The following is an 18,795-nucleotide window of genomic DNA, read 5'->3' on the forward strand; positions in this document are numbered from 1 at the left end:
TAATAATTTTGGTATTTGTTAAGCAGTTACTATGTGACATGCCCATACCCACTGTGTTACTATGTGGGTATAAATAGGGTTGGACACGGTCCCTGTCCCATGTGGAGCTCATAGTCTCAATCCTCATTTTACAGATGAGGGAACTGAGGCTCAAAGAAGTTAAGTGACTTGCCCAAAGCCACAGAGCAGACACATGGTGGAGCTGAGATTCAAACATATGACCTCCCAGCCCCGTGGTCTATCCACTATGCCATGCTGCTTCTTCAGTGAGCTTTTTACCCTCATTCCCACAGCAGCTATGGTCATATCCATAATTTATTTTAATATCTGCTTCCACCTCTAGAATGCAAGCTCCCTGTGGACATAGAATGTGTCTACCAACTCTGGTGCATTGTACTGTTCTGCACATAGTAAGTGCTCAATGAATACTAGTGATAGATGGATTGATAGATCGATATAAGAAAGCATGAATATCCTTTACACTATTTCCCATGGGGACAGTTCTTTATTTAGCTCTTTGCTAAAACATTCATTTTCTGAAAGTAATTGACAGCAATTAATAGTCAGAGTAGTGATGTTAGGTCTCTTGTTCAAATTCAGAATTCATTTATATACCAAAACAAGAACCCGAGAGGAATATCTTACTGTATTCTTCCCAGCACCTGTGAAAGATAGAGGCTCACAATCAAAGAAGAAGATGAAGTGAGGTTTGGCTGCAGACACAAGTGGAAAGATGAAATACAAAAACTTAAAAGCAAAGATCAGAGTCCAAAAAGCCTGGTGGTAAAGGGAAACTGTGGGTATCTCAGGAGGCAGAGGTCCATGTGGCTGAGAAGGCCGTAAAAACCAAAGCCTTCCCAACAGGCTAAAATTTATAGAGGCCTTGCCTGCTGTTGCCACTTAAATACTCCCACTATCCTGTGCCCACCCAGGGTAAATTGGGAGCAAGGGTCCAGGGTGGACACAGTAGAGATGATGGGAGGTGGATAAGGCCTGGAATGGCCTCCCTCTGCCCATCCGCCAAGCTAGCTTTCTTCCTCCCTTCAAGGCCCTACTGAGAGCTCACCTCTTCCAGGAGGCCTTCCCAGACTGAGCCCCTTCCTTCCTCTCCCCCTCGTCCCCCTCTCCATCCCCCCATCTTACCTCTTTCCCTTCCCCACAGCACCTGTATATATGTATATATGTTTGTACATATTTATTACTCTATTTATTTATTTATTTATTTTACTTGTACATATCTATTCTGTTTATTTTATTTTGTTAGTATGTTTGGTTTTGTTCTCTGTCTCCCCGTTTTAGACTGTGAGCCCACTGTTGGGTAGGGACTGTCTCTACATGTTGCCAACTTGTACTTCCCAAGTGCTTAGTACAGTGCTCTGCACACAGTAAGTGCTCAATAAATACGATTGATTGATTGATTGATTGATTGATGAGGGGTCATAAGGTTTCATTCAGGGGTCAGCCTAGTGGAGTGAGAGACCCTGCTTTCAGTAGACACTCAAAAAATATTATTCATTGATTGATAAAATAATTCGTGGTTCAGTGGATAGAGCCCAGGCTTGGGAGTCGGAGGTCATGGGTTCTAATCCCTGCTCCACCACTTATCAGTTGTGTGACTTTGGACAAGTCACTTAACTTCTCTGAGCCTCAGTTCCCTCATCTGTCAAATGGGGATGGAGACTGTGAGCCCCACGTAGGACAACCTGATCACCTTGTATCCACCCCAGTGCTTAGAACAGCGCTTTGCACATAGTGAGCGCTTAACAAATGTCATTATCATTGTTATCATAATTAATAAAAGCTCACTGTTCTGCAGCTTTTATTATGTCAGTATTATGTTTATGTCAGTATTACGTGTTTTTTATGTCAGTACATAATTTTTGGAGGTTCATTCATTCATTCACTCAGTCATTTATTGAGTGCTTACTGTGCTGCAGAGCAGTGTATTAAGTGCTTGGGAGACTACTATACAACAATAAACAGACACATTCCCTGCCCACAGTGAGCTTATAGTCTAGAGGGGGAGATGGACATCAATACAAATAATTACAGATTTGCACATACATGCTGTGGGGCTGGGAGTGGGTAAGAAGAAAGGGACCAAAGGGAAGTTGTATTTTGGAATCACCATATCAAGGATATTTATTGAGTGACAACTGTGTGCAAAACACTGTACTAGGTGCTTGAGAGCGTTCAATACTACATAGTTGGTAGACACATTCCCTGCCCAGAAGGAGATAATTTTACCTTCAATTGTGAGTTCTCCATGAGATAGGAACCAAGTCTTCAGATACGCACATATCTGTAATTTATTTATATTAATGTCTACCCCCCCCCCCCCCCACGACTGTAAGCTCGTTGAGGACAGGGAATGTGTAAATATTAAACAGTAAATATACTGTTGTATTGTAGTGTCCCAAGAGCTTGGTACAGTGTTCTGCAAACAGTGAAGTGCTCAATAAATACGATTAGATGGATGAAGGATGTCTAATTCTCAGCTGTGTATTCTCCCCCAGTTCTTTATGCAGTGTTCTGTACTCAGCAAGTGCAGAGCAGCAAGGCTTAGTGAAAAAAGCACAGGTTTGGGAGTCAAAGGTTGTGGGTTCTAATCCCAGCTCTGTCACTTGTCTGCTGTGTGACCTTGGGCAAGTCACTTCACTTCTCTGTGCTTCAGTTACCTCATCTATAAAGTGGCAATTGAGACTGTGAGCCCTGCATGGGACAACCCGATTACTCTGTATCAACCCCAGCATTTAGAACAGTGTTTGGCACAGAGTAAGCGATTAACAAATACTAGAGTTATTATTAATAAACGCTTATACAACTACGGAGTAGTGATGAGGGGACAGCAGCAGGGAGTATAGTACTGATTTGCTAAAATCCCAAGTAGGAAAGTACTGCTACATCACAACCGTATGCACAACCAGTCTTTTATTTACAATATTTGTTACATGCTCAAAATGTGCCAGTCACTGTAATAGTACTGAGATAGATACGAGATAATCAGGTTGGACTTTGGACACAGTCTATGTCACACAAAGGGCTCAGAGTCTTAATCCCCATTCTACAGATGAAGCAACTCAGATGCAGAGGAGTTGAGTGACTTGCCCAAGATCACACAGTAGATGAGCTGTGGAGCTGGGATTAAAACCCAGTTCCTCTGACTCCAGGTCCATGCTCTTTCCACTAGGTCATGCTGCTTCACACTACTTTTTCTTATAGTATTTAGTAAGTGCTTAGTATGTGCCAGGCACTGTTCTATGCGCTGGGTTAGATACAAAGTAATCAGGTTGGACACAGTCCACGTCCCACATAGGGCTCACAGTCCTAATCCCCATTTTACCTGTGAGGCAGCTAAGGCACCGAGAAGTTAAGTGATTTACCCAAGGTCATGCAGCAGACAGGTGGTGGACCGGGATTAGAACTCAGGTCCTATGACTTGCAGGTCTCTGCAGGTGTCAATCAAAAACTCCTCACTGTCCATCAGCTCGCCCCCTCATACCTCACCTCCCTTCTCTCCTTCTACAGCCCAGCCCGCACCCTCCGTCCCTCTGCCGCTAACCTCCTCACTGTATCGCATTCTCACCTGTCCCACTATCGATCCCTGGCCCACGTCCTACCTCTGGCCTGGAATGCCCTCCCTCCACACATCTGCCAAGCTAGCTCTCTTCCTCCCTTCAAAGCCCTACTGAGAGCCCACCTCCTCCAGGAGGTCTTCCCATACTGAGCCCCCTTTTTCCTCTCCTCCTCCGCACCCCACCATGCCCTACCTCCTTCCCCTCCCTACAGCACCTGTATATATGTTTGTATAGATTTATCACTCTATTTATTTTACTTGTACATATTTACTATTCTATTTATTTTTTTAATGATGTGCACCTAGCTTTACTTCTGTTTATTCTGATGACTTGACACTGTCTACATGTTTTGTTTTGTTGTCTGTCTCCCCCTTCTAGACTGTGAGCCTGTTGTTGAGTAGGGACCATCTCTATATATTGCCAACTTGTACTTCCCAAGAACTTAGTACAGTGCTCTGCACACAGTAAGCACTCAATAAATACGATTGAATGAATGAATGAATGAATAAATACGACCGAATGAATGCTCTTTCTACTAGGCCATGCTGCTTCTCACTACTTTCCCCTCACTTCTTGGCTTTTACAGCGGTAATGACTTCCTCAAGATTGGAAGCTAAAGTCACACCTTCGTATTTTGTCAGATTTCAAGCAGCAGCCTTTGTCTGTACCTCAGGCTAGACACCTACATTTTGAGATAATTATCAAAACTGTAAAATGAGATTCTATTATTTTGTTGTACTATGTCTTAAGATCATCAGATGAATTGTTCAGAGAACAGGATAGAGACTACACGGTTTTCATGATTATTAAATAGGAACAGCAGTCAACTAATCACTACTTCCCCCTGATTTTGTGCTGCCAGGAGACAATAGCTCATTTCTAGTATGGTCAAACCTTATAGGCTTTTCACAAAAGTAATGTGGCACTTTCTTTTTCATGTCAAAAATAGAGCATCGAAGATGTTGAAGTTCAGGGTTTTAAAACAAAATTTCAAAAACCCTATTTGGTATTAAATGAATTTCCCCAAATGATGCCTGCAATGACTAAAGAATACTGATATAAATGATTATTTAGTATTTTCTCTAAAGATACAGACACATATTCCAATTCTATTCTAATTGTAGAATGCCAGGCCCTGGAGGATAGATAGAAAATGAGTGCTATGGAAAATCTGAAAATACAGTAAAACTTTAGAGAAGATATATGTTTCATAGGAATATTTGTCTCCAACACCCTATTTGCCTTCTGTTCAGATTGTGAATCCTGAGAGCTCATGGAACTAAGCTCCCGCAGACGGTAAGCTCACTGTGGGCAGGAAACATGTCTATTAACTTTGCGGTACCGTACCCTCCCAAGCATTTTATAGCACACTCCGCACATAGGAAGTGCTCAATAAATTCCAGTGATTGATTGATCTATTGTCTATATGTCATTGGTGTGTTGTTTCAGTGTTTTGTAGAAGTGCTTAGGACACAATAGGTGCTCAGTGAATGTCAACACTGCTACTATTTCCATAGCGACATTGATTGTACTGAAGTGTAGGTGGTAGAAATAGTTTAAGTTCCTCACAATACGTTTACAGTCTAGAGGGAGAGCCAAATATTTATATAAATGAATAGTTTATTCATTTATTAGTATTTAGTATTAATTAGTATTTAGTATGTAATTAGTATTTATTACATATTAGTGTGTACATAAGTATGGTAGGGTAGAGGGACAGGTGAATAATTGGTGCAAATCCAAGTGCAAGAGTGATGCAGAAGGGAGTGGGGGAAGATCAATCCATCCATCAATCAGTTGTATTTATTGGGTGCTTACTGGGTGCAGAGCTCTTTATTAAGTGCTGGGACGAGAACGATATAACAGAGTTGGTAGATGGGTTCACTGCCCGCAATGAGCTTACACTCTAGAGGGGTATTTATAAATCAATAAATTACTGATGTGTTCATAAGATGAACATCTTAATCCAAGTGCAAGGATTTCATATGTTCATAAGATAAAAGGGAGAAAATCCAAGTGCAAGGGCCAAACAGAAGGGAGTGGGAGAAGAGACTCTCAGACTGAGCGTCCTTTCTCGTCTCCTCCTCCCCATCCCCCCCGCCCTACCTCCTTCCCCTCCCCACAGCACCTGTATATATGTTTGTACAGATTTATTACTCTATTTATTTTACCCGTATATATTTACTATTCTATTTATTTTGTTAATGATGTGCATTAAGCTTTAATTCTATTTGTTCTGACAGCTTGACACCTGTCCACATGTTTTGTTTAGTTGTCTGTCTCCACCTTCTAGACTGTGAGCCCGTTGTTGGGTAGGGGCCATCTCTATAGGTCGCCAACTTGTACTTCCCAAGCGCTTATACGGTGCTCCACTCACAGTAAGCGCTCAATAAATACGATTTAATGAATGAATGAAAGAGGAATTGAGGGCTTAGTCAGGAAAGGCCTTTTGGAGAAGATATGCCTTCACCAAGGCTTCGAAAAGGGGAGAGTGTTTGCCTGTCAGTTATGAAGAGGGAAGGCATATCGGGCCAGAGGCAGGATGTTGTTAAGAGGTCGGTGGCAAGATAGAGGAGATGGAGGTACAGTGAGTAGGTTGGAAATTAGTGGAGCCAAGTGTACTGGCTGGATTGAAGTAGGAAATCGGGAGGTAAGGTATATAATAATGATAATGGCATTTATTAAGCTCTTACTATGGGCAAAGCACTGTTCTAAGCACTGAGGAGGTTACAAGGTGATCAGGTTGTCCCACGGGGGGGCTCACAGCCTTCATCCCCATTTTACAGATGAGGTAACTGAGGCCCAGAGAAGTGACTCACCCAAAGTCACCCAGCTGACAACTGGCAGAGTAGGGATTTTAACCTATGACCTCTGACTCCAAAGCCTGTGCTCTTTCCACTGAGCCACGCTGCTTCTCCTGGGAGGGGGCAAGGTGATTGAGGGCTTTAAAGCCGATGTTCAGGAGTTTCTGTTGGATGCGGAGGTGGACTGGCAACCACTAGAGGTTCTTGATAAGTGGGAAAACATGGACTGAACGTTTTTGTAGACAAATGATCTGCATAGCAGAGTGAAGTATGCACGGGAGTGGCGAAAAACAGGAGTCAGGGAGGTCAGAAGGGAAACAGACTGAATAACTAGTCAAAGTGGGATAGGATAAGTTCTTGAATTAATGTGGTAGGAGTTTGGAGAGTGAGGACAGGGTGGATTTCAATGATGTTGTGAAGTTTGAACCAACGGGGTTTAATGACAGATTGAATAGGTGGTTTGAATGGGAGTATTGAGAAACAGCATGGCCTAGTGGATAGAGCACAGGCCTGGGAATCAGATGGACCTAGATTTTAATCCCAGTTCTACCAGTTATCTATTATATGACCTTGGATGAGTGGAGAAGCAGCGTGGCACAGTGGAAAGAGCCCGGGCTTTGGAGTCAAACCCTGGCTCTGCCAATTGTCAGCTGTGTGAGTTTGGGCAAGTCACTTCACTTCTCTGGGCCTCAGTTCCCTCATCTGTAAAATGGGGATGAAGACTGTGAGCCCCCCGTGCGACAACCTGATCACCTTGTAACCTCCCCAGCGCTTAGAACAGTGCTTTGTACATAGTAAGTGCTTAATAAATGCCATTATTATTATTATTATTATTATTTCTCTCTGCCTCAGTTACCTCATCTGTAAAATGGGAATTTAGACTATGTGGGGCATGGCCTGTGTCCAACCTTGTATCTATCCTAGTGCTTAGTAAAGTGCCTGGCACATAGTAAGTGCTTAACAAATACCATAAAAAGAGATGAGTCAAGGATAACGCCAAAGTTAAGGGCTTGTGAGACAAGAAGGATGGTAGTGCTATCTACAAGGACAGGAAATTCAGTGGCGGGCGGGAGGACAGGTTTGGGTGGGAGGATAAGAGTTCTGTTTTGGACATGTTCAGTTTAGGTGGCAGTGGGACATTGAAGTAGAGCTGTCTTGAAGACTGGAGGAAATGTGAGACTTAGAGAAGGAGAGAGATCAGGGCTGGAGATGTAGATTTGGGAATCATCTGCAAAGAGATGGAAGTTGAATCCACATGAGTGAATGAGTTCTCCAAGGGAGTGGGAGGAGATGAAGAATTGAAGGAGACCCAGAACTAAGCTTGAGGGACTCCCACAGTTAGGGGGTGGGAAGGAGAGGAGGATCCCACAAAAGAGATGGATAAATAGGAGCCAGAAAGATTGGAGGAGAACCAGGAGAGGATAGGGTCACTGAGGTTAAGGATGGATATTGTTTCCAGGAGAGGGGGGTGGTCGACATCATCATCATCATCAATCGTATTTATTGAGCGCTTACTATGTGCAGAGCACTGTACTAAGCGCTTGGGAAGTACAAATTGGCAATATATGGAGACAGTCCCTACCCAACAGTGGGCTCACATTCTAAAAGGGGAGACAGAGAACAAAACCAAACATACTAACAAAATAAAATAAATAGAATAGATATGTACAAGTAAAATAAATAAATAAATAAATAAATAGAGTAATAAATATGTACAACCATATATACGTAAATACAGGTGTTGTGGGGAAGGGAAGGAGGTAAGATGGGGGGGGATGGAGAGGGGGACGAGGGGGAGAGGAAGGAAGGGGCTCAGTCTGGGAAGGCCTCCTGGAGGAGGTGAGCTCTCAGCAGGGCCTTGAAGGGAGGAAGAGAGCTAGCTTGGCGGATGGGCAGAGGGAGGGCATTCCAGGCCCGGGGGATGACGTGGGCCGAGGGTCGATGGCGGGACAGGCGAGAACGAGGTACGGTGAGGAGATTAGCAGCAGAGGAGCGGAGGTTGTGGGCTGGGCTGGAGAAGGAGAGAAGGGAGGTGAGGTAGGAGGGGGCGAGGTGATAGACAGCCTTGAAGCCCAGGGTGAGGAGTTTCTGCCTGATGAGCAGATTGACTGCTGGCCACTGGAGATTTTTGAGGACATGGTCAAAGGAGCCTGAAAGGTAGAGGAGGACTACCCAGACTGAGCCCCCTCCTTCCTCTCCCCCTCCTCCCCCTCACCAGCCCCTCGTCTTACCTCCTTCCCTTCCCCACAGCACCTGTATATATGTATATATGTTTGTACATATTTATTACTCTATTTATTCATTTATTTTATTTGTACATATTTATTCTATTTATTTTATTTTGTTAATATGTTTCGTTTTGTTCTCTGTCTCCCCCTTCTAGACTGTGAGCCCACTGTTGGGTAGGGACCGTCTCTATACGTTGCCAACTTGTACTTCCCAAGTGCTTAGTACAGTGCTCTGCACACAGTAAGCGCTCAATAAATACAATTGAATGAATGAATGAAAGGAGGATTAGGATGGAGTAGAGGCCGTTGGATTTGGCAAGAAGGAGATCATTGGTGAAGGCATCTCTTGGTGAAGGCATCTCAAACCCATTCTTTAATGGCATTTGTTAATAATAATAATTTTGGTATTTGTTAAGTACTTACTATGTGTAAAGCACTGTTCTAAGCTCTGGGAAGGATACAAGGTGATCAGGTTGTCCCATATGGGGCTCACAGTCTTAATCCCCATTTTACAGATGAGGTAACTGAGGCACAGAGAAGTTACTTGCCCAAATTCATACAGCTGACAAGCAGGAGAGATGGAATTTGAACCCATGACCTCTGACTCCTAAGCCCGTGCTCTTTCCACTGAGCCACGCTGCTTCTCTAATAACGATGGCATTTGTTAAGCGCTTACTATGTGCAAAGCATTGTTCTAAGCACTGAGGAGGTTACCAGGTGATCAGGTTGTCCTACGTGGGGCTCACAGTCTTCTTCCCTATTTTACAGATGAGGGAACCGAGGCCCAGAGAAGTGAAGTGACTTGCCCAAAGTCACACAGCTGACAAGTGGCAGAGTCGGAATTTGAACTCATGACCTCTGATTCCCAAGCCCGGGCTCTTGCCACTGAGCCACAGTATCAGGTTGAACACAGTCCCTATCCCACATAAGGCTCACAGTCTAAATTGGAGGGAGGAGAATTATAATCCCTAATATAGAGATGAGGCAACTAAGATAAAGAGAAGTTAGGTGACTTGCCCAAAGTCACACAGTAAACAACCGGCAGAGTTGGAATTAGAATCCAGGTCCTGTAACTCACAGACCCATGCCCTTCCCAATAGGTCACACTGCTTCTCCTCAGCACTTTTTGAATTAGTGCCTGTGTAGAAATTGTGGTGCAGAAACACTCTGGGCATGTTACTCCCCTCCTCAAAAATCTCCAGTGGCTGCCTGTCAACCTACGAATCAAGCAAAAACTCCTGACTCTCGGTTTCAAGGCTGCCCGTCACCTCGCCCCCTCCTACCTCACCTCCCTTCTCTCCTTCTGCAGCCCAGCCCGCACCCTCCGCTCCTCTGCCACCAAACTCCTCACTGTACCTTGTTCTTACCTGTCCCGCCGTTGACCCCCAGCCCATGTCCTTCCCCTGTCCTGGAATGACCTTCCTCCGTACAACCGCCAAGCTAGCTCTCTTCCTCCCTTCAAAGCCCCACTGAGAGCTCACCTCCTCCAGGAGGCCTTCCCAGACTTAGCCCCCTTTTACCTCTCCTCCTTCTCATCCCCCCCACCTACCTCCTTCCCCTCCCCACAGCACCTGTATATATGTTTGTATAGATTTATTACTCTATTATTTTACTTGTACATATTTACTGTTCTATTCATTTTGTTAATGATGTGCATTTAGCTTTAATTCTATTTGTTCTGATGACTTGACACCTGTCCACATGTTTTGTTTTGTTGTCTGTCTACCCCTTCTAGACTGTGAGCCCGTCGTTGGGTAGGGGCCGTCTCTGTATGTTTCCAACTTGTACTTCCCAAGTGCTTAGTACAGTGCTCTGCACACAGTAAGCGCTCAATAAATATGATTGAATGAATGAATGAACGAAAGATGGCTGAGAATCCAGGGCAAGTTGTGGAGTTGTGGAGTACTAAATCCCCATTTTACAGTTGAGGAAACTGAAGCACAAAGAAGGTAAGTGACTTTCCGAAATTCACACAGCAACTAGCAGGGTGATTGGCATATCCAGGATTAGAACCCAGGTCCTCTGATATCCAGGCCCATGCTTTTTCCACTTGGCAATTCACTTGCCTACTGTGTGACCTATGGCAAGTCAATTAACGTATCTGTGCCTCAGTTTCTCGGTCTGTAAAATGGGTTTTATATACTGGTTCTTCGTGGGGGTTCCCCAAGGTTCAGTTCTTGGTCCCCTTCTGTTCTCGATCTACGCTCACTCCCTTGGTGACCTCATTCGCTCCCACAGCTTCAACTATCACCTCTACGCAGATGACATCCAGATCTACATCTCTGCCCCCGCTCTCTCCCCCTGTCTCCAGACTCGCATCTCCTCCTGCCTTCAGGACATCTCCATCTGGATGTCTGCCCACCACCTAAAACTGTCCAAGACTGAACTCCTTGTCTTCCCTCCCAAACCCTGCCCTCTTCCTGACTTTCCCATCACTGTTGACGGCACTACCATCCTTCCCGTCTCACAAGCCCGCAACCTTGGTGTCATCCTCGACTCCACTCTCTCATTCACCCCTCACATCCAAGCCGTCACCAAAACCTGCCGGTCTCAGCTCCGCAACATTGCCAAGATCTGCCCTTTCCTCTCCATCCAAACTGCTATCCTGCTCATTCAAGCTCTCATCCTATCCCGTCTGGACTACTGCACCAGCCTTCTCTCTGATCTCCCATCCTCGTGTCTCTCCCCACTTCAATCCATACTTCATGCTGCTGCCCGGATTGTCTTTGTCCAGAAACGCTCTGGGCATGTTACTTCCCTCCTCAAAAATCTCCAGTGGCTACCAATCAATCTGCGCATCAGGCAAAAATTCCTCACCCTGGGCTTCAAGGCTCTCGATCACCTCGTACCCTCCTACCTCACCTCCTTTTTCTCCTTCTCCAGCCCAGCCCACACCCTCCGCTCCTCTGCCGCTAATCTCCTCACCATACCTCGTTCTCTCCTGTCCCTCCATCGACCCCCGGCCCAAGTCCTCCCCCGGGCCTGGAATGCCCTCCCTCTGCCCATCCGCCAAGCTAGCTCTCTTCCTCCCTTCAAGGCCCTACTGAGAGCTCACCTCCTCCAGGAGGCCTTCCCAGACTGAGCCCCTTCCTTCCAATCCCCCTTGTCCCCCTCTCCATCCTCCCCGTCTTACCTCCTTCCCTTCCCCACAGCACCTGTATATATGTATATATGTTTGTACATATTTATTACTCTATTTATTTATTTTACTTGTACCTACCTATTCTATTTATTTTATTTTGTTAATATGTTTGGTTTTGTTCTCTGTCTCCCCCTTCTAGACTGTGAGCCCACTGTTGGGTAGGGACTGTCTCTATACGTTGCCAACTTGTACTTCCCAAGCCCTTAGTACAGTGCTCTGCACACAGTAAGTGCTCAATAAATACAATTGATTGATTGTATACCCCAGGTGGGACACAGTCTCTTGTCTGATCTGATTTTATTATACCTACCCCAGTGCTTAGCATGATGTTTGACATTTAGTAGGCACTTTAATACTACTATTATTGCCATCTTCATTCTTCAGGAACCCAGCATGGAGCTGCCTTATTTTTTTGAAATCCACTTTTCAATACTGTGGTTACACCAACCATAACAGTTTGGAATACTCAATCAATGATTTAGCCCAGAATTTGCATCTGTGTATTGCTGAAGAATATCCTTGTGGTCTCGTGAGAGGAAATTAGTCACTAGGACCAAATGTCAAGTTTTCCTTAGATTCGCTAAATGTTTAAATACATCAATTCATTATTTTCTCTTTCCCAAATAGGTTTTCCTATTTATTTTGAGAAGGACTGAATTTTCACACGATAAATATATAAAAAATCAATATGAACCAGGATCTCTAACATTCTAATACTTGACAGGTGACTAGAATTGTACTTTCACTCATATTTTGAACATATTAGATAATTAGAAAATATTAGAAAAGACACTAGGATCCAAACCGTATCCAAAGTTCTGGGAGGTTTGGGAAGCAGCATGACCTAGGAGATCACAGGCTTAATAGTCAGAGGACCTGGGTTCTAATCCCAGCTCCACCACTGTATGTGATCTTGGACATGTCACTTAACTCCTCTGTGCCTCAGTTATCTCATCTGTATAATGGGGATTAAAGACATGTGGGGCATGGATATGGTCCAACCTGATTAGCTTGTATCTACCCCTGCCCTTAGAACAGTGCCTGGCACACAGGAGATACTTAAGAGATACCATTAAAAAAATAAAAAGGAGAGAAGAAGATCCATGTCTTCTCAGTAATTCCAACTATCAAAGGATATTTCCATTTCATTTTTCCCTGTGACCCATTAGATATAGAATGAGAAGCAGCATGGCATAATAGAGCTCTGGCCTGAGCATCAGAAAGTCATGGGGTCTAATGATGGCTCTGCCACTTGTCTGCTGTGTGACCTTGGGAAAGTCACTTCAGTTCTCTGGGTCTCAGTTACCACATCCTTAAAACTTTGACTGTAAACTGTAAAACTGGATATTGTGACCCCAACAAGGGACAGGGACTGTGCCTGACCCGATTTCCTTATATCCACCCCAGTGCTTAGAATAATGCCTGGAACATAATAACTGCTTAACAAATACCATAATCATTATTATTGTCATAATTATAGGAAAATCAGTTCCAAAATTAATTTCCTTTCTACCTGTCTCTGTTAGGTCACTACTAAATCAATAATAATAATAATAATTATCATATTTGTTAAGCTCTTACTATGTGCCAGAACCTGAGATGATTAGAGTGTCTGACAAGATAAACTATGTGCAATCAAGCCAGTGGGCTAGGCTGAGCTAATAATAATAATAATAACAATGGCATTTATTAAGAGCTTACTATGTACAAAGCACTGTTCTAAGCAGTGGGGAGATTACAAGGTGGTCAGGTTGTCCCACGGGGGGCTCACAGTCTTAATCCCCATTTTTACATATGAGGTAACTGAGGCACAGAGAAGTTAATTGACTTGCCCAAAGTCACACAGCTGACTACTGGCAGACCTGGGATTTGAACCCATGACCTCTGAAGCCAAAGCCCATGTTTTTTTCACTGAGCCATGCTGAGTCTAAGGAATTGAAGAAACATATCCAGATTTGAATTTCAACTCTTTCATAGTTCCCGTGTGTTTGTAATTGAGACAGATGTGCTATTAGCAAACTGCAGGATGTTCCCGCCACATTTCTATCAGGACCACGGTTATTCAGCCAAAGATTCATCATCCATCCATTGCACAGAATTAAGTCTTAAGTGACATGTGTAATCCCTTTCATTTCTTCTCAGGTTTAAGGCCTGGACCTGTGGCATTTGTCTCCCATGATTTCATGACATTAATCTCTGTGACATGAGCCACCCTGGAAGCTTGTCAGCATCACCCACGATGGGGTTTTAAGATGAGGCCTGAGATGAGCCACAAGGCAATTTTCATGGCAACGCTACTCAACTTCCTGCAACCCACACAGATGGAGGATGCTGTAAATTGGAACTCCAAATAACACACAACCACTCAACCATGAATGGCAGTGGAAAGGCCCAGAGAGGGTCAAGATAAAAAATGGACTCACTGATGCACAACTTCAATAAGGCGATATTAGAAACTTCTGGAAACAACAGCAGCAACAAAATCAACCTAACATGCCGGGGTTGGGAAAAGGGAAAAGCATGGTATGGCGGATAGAGCTCAGGCCTGGGAATCAGAAGGTTGATTTTAATTCCAGCGCGGCCACTTGCCTACCGTATGATCTTGAGCAAGTCATTTTTCTTCTGTGGGCCTCAGCTGCCTCATCTGTAAAATGGGGATTGAGTCTGACTGTTCCACATGGGACAGGGACTGTGTCCAACCCGATTTGCTTGTATCCACTCCAGTGCCTAGTGCAGTGCCCGGCACACGGCAAGCACTTAACAAATACCACAATTATTATTATTAAAGTTTCTTGCAGATGTCGATCTAGGGAGAATAGCCAGAAGCAGATTAGAGAATAGACATAGTCCCGGTCCCACGTGGGGTTTGCAGAGGTAGGACGAGGGCCAGGGGTCGATGGCGGGACAGGCGAGAACAAGGCGCAATGAGGAGGTTAGCGGCAGAGGAGCAGAGGGTGCGGGCTGGGCTGTAGTGAGCCCACTGTTGGGTAGGGACTGCCTCTATATGTTGCCAACTTGTACTTCCCAAGCGCTTAGTACAGTGTTCTGCACACAGTAAGCACTCAATAAATACGATTGATGATGATGATGTAGGAGAGAAGGGAAGTGAGATAGGAGGGGGCGAGGGGATGGCAAACTTTGAAGCTGAGAGTGAGGAGTTTTTGCTTGATTTGAAGGTTGATAGGCAACCACTGGAGATTTCTGATTTCCTATTCCAATCCAACCCACGCAATTCACTCTTCTAATGCCAACCTACTCACTGAACCTTGATCTTATCTATCTTGCTGCCAAGACACCCATGTCTTACGTCTGGCCTGTTGCCAACTTGTACTTCCCAAGTGCTTAGTACAGTGCTCCGCACGTAGTAAGTGCTCAGTAAATACGATTGAATGAATGAAGGGAACTCCTTGCACCTTCATAACCGCCGAATGATTACTCTTCCCACCTTCAAAGCCTTAATAAAAAGCACATCACTGGTAAGATTTAATCCCCAACTAAGTCCTCATTTCATCTTCTTTCATTCCCTTCTTTGTCACCCTGGTACATGGCTTTGCACATTATATTCACCCAACTCACAGGCCCACAACACTCCATAGATAGCCATGATTCATTTATTTATATCAATATCTGTCTCCCCCTCTATACTGCAAACTCCTTGCAAATAGGGAATGTGTCTATCATCTCTTTGACACTGTACATTCCCAAATGCTTAGTTCGATACACTACAAGAAGTAAATGCACAATGAATATGATTGATTGATTGGTGATATGGGCTAGAATGTTGGCCACATATACATCATACATATAGAAATGCATTGTCTTGTCTTATGCCGTCGAGTCATATTTGACCCATAGCAGCACCATGTCTCCCAGAACGCCCCACCTCCACCTGCAATCGTTCTGATAGTGTATCCACAGAGTTTTCTTGGTAAAAATAAGGAAGTGGTTTACCATTGCTTCCTTCAGTGCAGTAAACTTGAGTCTCCACCGTCGACTCTCTCCCATGTCGTTGCTGCCCAGCACAGGTGCGTTTTGACTTGTAGCAGATTGCCTTCCATTTGCTAGCCTCCACCAAAGCTAGTAATGGAATGGGTAGGCCTCTGCCTGACACTTCCTCCCATAGCCAAGACTGATAGAGGACTGGAATCTCTCCAGGTGTGATCCTGAGAGGGCAGAAATGCATTGTGAGTAGTGTAATCTTTGACATTTTAAAAAATAATGTATGCATATATGTATATATTATATATGAATATATCTCTAATCCTGTCTCCGCCACTTGTCTGCTGTGTGAACTTGGGCAAGTCACTTAAGCTCTCTGTGCCTCAGTTGCCTCATCTGTAAAACAGGGATTGAAACTGTGAGCCCCATGTGGGACAGGGATTTGTCCAACCTGATCTTGCCGTATCTTCCCCAGAGCTTAAACAGTGCTTGGCACATAGTCAGTACTTCAAAATACTGTTTTTAGTAGTAGTAGTGACGGTAATCATTAAGTGCTTACTATGTGCCAAAGGACTGTACTAAGCACTGGAGTAAATACAAGATAAGCAGGTTGGACACAGTCCCTGTTCTACATCATGCTCACTGACTAAGTAGGAGGGAGACTAATCAATCAATCGCATTTATTGAGCACTTACTGTGTGCACAGCACTGTACTATGCGCTTGGGAAGTACAAGCTGGCAACATATAGAGACAGTCCCTACCCAACAGTGGGCTCACAGTCTAGAAGGGGAAGACAGAGAACAAAACCAAACATACTAACAAACTAAAATAAATAGAATAGATAGGTACATGTAAAATAAATAAATAAATAGAGTAATAAATATGTACAAACATATATACATATATACAGTTGTTGTGGGGAAAGGAAGGAGGTAAGATGCGGGGGATGGAGAGGGGGACGAGGGGGAGAGGAAGGAAGGGGCTCAGTTTGGGAAGGCCTCCTGGAGGAGATGAGCTCTCAGTAGGGCCTTGAAGGGAGGAAGAGAGCTAGCTTGGAGGATGGGCAGAGGGAGGGCATTCCAGGCCCAGGGGAGGATGTGGGCCGAGGATGTGGGACTAAGTATTCATCCCCATTTTTCAGATGAAAAAACTGAGGCACAGAGAAGTTAAGTGAGTTGTTCAGTCACAGCAGGCAAGTGGCAGAGCTGAGATTAGAATCTTGGTCCACTCACTCCCAGGCTCTTCCCAATAGGCCCTTCTTGTCTTATGCCGTCGAGTCATATTCGACTCATAGCAACCCATCTCTCCCAGAACGCCCCACCTCCATCTGCAATTGTTCCGGTAGTGTATCCATAGAGTTTTCTTGGTAAAAATACAGAAGCGGTTTACCATCACCTCCTTCCGTGCAGTAAACCTGGGTCTCCACCCTCAACTCTTATTCACACTGCTGCTGCCCAGCAAAGGGGAGTTTTGATGTAGCAGATTGCCTTCCACTCGCTAGCCACTGCCAAAGCTTGGAATGGAATGGTTATGCCTCTACTTGACTCTTCCTCCTGTAACCAAGACTGGTAGAGTACTGGAAACTCTCCAGGTTCAACCCTGAGAGGGGCAATATGTGCCTTGCAGCCCTTCAAAATAGTCCTTAAATTCTCCCATTCCCCTTAGTAATTTATTTTAATGGCTGTCTCCCCCTCTGGAATGTGACTCCCTGAGAGCAGGAAACATGCCTATCAACTCTACTATATTGTTCTCTCCCAAGTACCTAGGACATTTCATTCATTCATTCAATCAATCGTATTTATTGAGCACTTACTGTGTGCAGAGCACTGTAATAAGCGCTTGGGAAGTACAAGTTGGCAATGTATAGAGACGGTCCCTACCCAACAGTGGGCTCACAGTCTAGAAGGGGGAGACAGAGAACAAAACAAAACATATTAACAAAATAAAATCAATAGAATAAATATGTACAAATAAAATAAATAGCTCCCAGTCGGTGCTCTATGAATAACACTGGCTGATTCATGTACAGCCATATATGATGATGATGATGATGATGATGATGATGATGGCATTTATTAAGTCCTTACTATGTGCAAAGCACTGTTCTAAGCGCTGGGGAATTTACAAGGTGACCAGGTTGTCCCACATGGGGCTCACAGTCTTAATCCCCATTTTACAGAGGAGGTAAGTGAGGCCCAGAGAAGTGAAGTGACTTGCCCAAAGTCACACAGCTGACAAGTGGCAGAGCCGGGATTTGAACCCGTGACCTCTGACTCCAAAGCCCAGGCTCTTTCCGCTGTATATACCTGCATAAGTATTATCTATTATACATGTTTATCTAGTATATATTGCAGATATGTGCGTGTATATATATATATATATACATATGTGTGCATGACAATGGGTCCAAAGAAATATCCAACTAGATATAGGCTCAGACTCATTTCCATAAAGTTTCAATATACAAGTTTTACTCAATTCACATCAAGGACAATGCCATGCTATAATCTCAACGATTCATTAAGCAAAGCATGATGAGGGAAAAGGTATTGGCTTTGGAACATGAATAATATAAAAATCAACAGTTGTTGCAAGATCTTGTGCTGCAGAAGAGTATGATGCTTATATAAACTTTTACAATCATTTCCAAATTCCTCAATTATATGAACAGCTTCTACAAAATACTTCTACAAAATACAGCATTATTTTTATTTTTTTCTCATTGAGGGTTTGTAGTGACTGCAAGCTTTGCAAACAAAACGGACAACTGGAATGACATTTTATCTGCTGAGGGACAGTTGAAAAGAGAATACTCTTTTTTTTGCAGCAGGATTGCATGATTCTCAGGACTGTTAATGCATGGTCTGAGTTCTTAGTCATAGCCCAGAGTTCAAGGAACACTTGGAGCTTATTAGGGGAAAGATTGTCCTATTTATTAGGTGAGAAGTTCTGGAGGAAGGCGGAAATATGACATTGGAAATGGCAAAAATTACTTTCCTAGAGAATGAGGTGGGTTTGTGGACACACAGCTAGTTCTTTCTTTGATATAAATACACTGAAAGGCAGAAAGGACCTGAATAGGGAACCACTTAAAGAAATTGTG

General features: G+C 44.0%; 2 non-coding genes across 2 annotated transcripts; both read right to left on the reverse strand.

Annotated features, from left to right (window-relative positions):
- Window positions 1-15,787: 15,787 nt before the first annotated feature.
- LOC119925101 lies at window positions 15,788-15,925 on the reverse strand. The gene has a single exon (XR_005449770.1). It is a non-coding gene; the product is annotated as a small nucleolar RNA SNORA7 (small nucleolar RNA).
- Window positions 15,926-17,163: 1,238 nt separating this feature from the next.
- On the reverse strand, window positions 17,164-17,301 carry LOC119923551. The gene has a single exon (XR_005448879.1). It is a non-coding gene; the product is annotated as a small nucleolar RNA SNORA7 (small nucleolar RNA).
- Window positions 17,302-18,795: the final 1,494 nt, after the last annotated feature.

This window comes from Tachyglossus aculeatus, chromosome 2 (genome assembly GCF_015852505.1).
Source record: "Tachyglossus aculeatus isolate mTacAcu1 chromosome 2, mTacAcu1.pri, whole genome shotgun sequence".
In the NCBI taxonomy this organism is placed as follows: domain Eukaryota; kingdom Metazoa; phylum Chordata; class Mammalia; order Monotremata; family Tachyglossidae; genus Tachyglossus; species Tachyglossus aculeatus.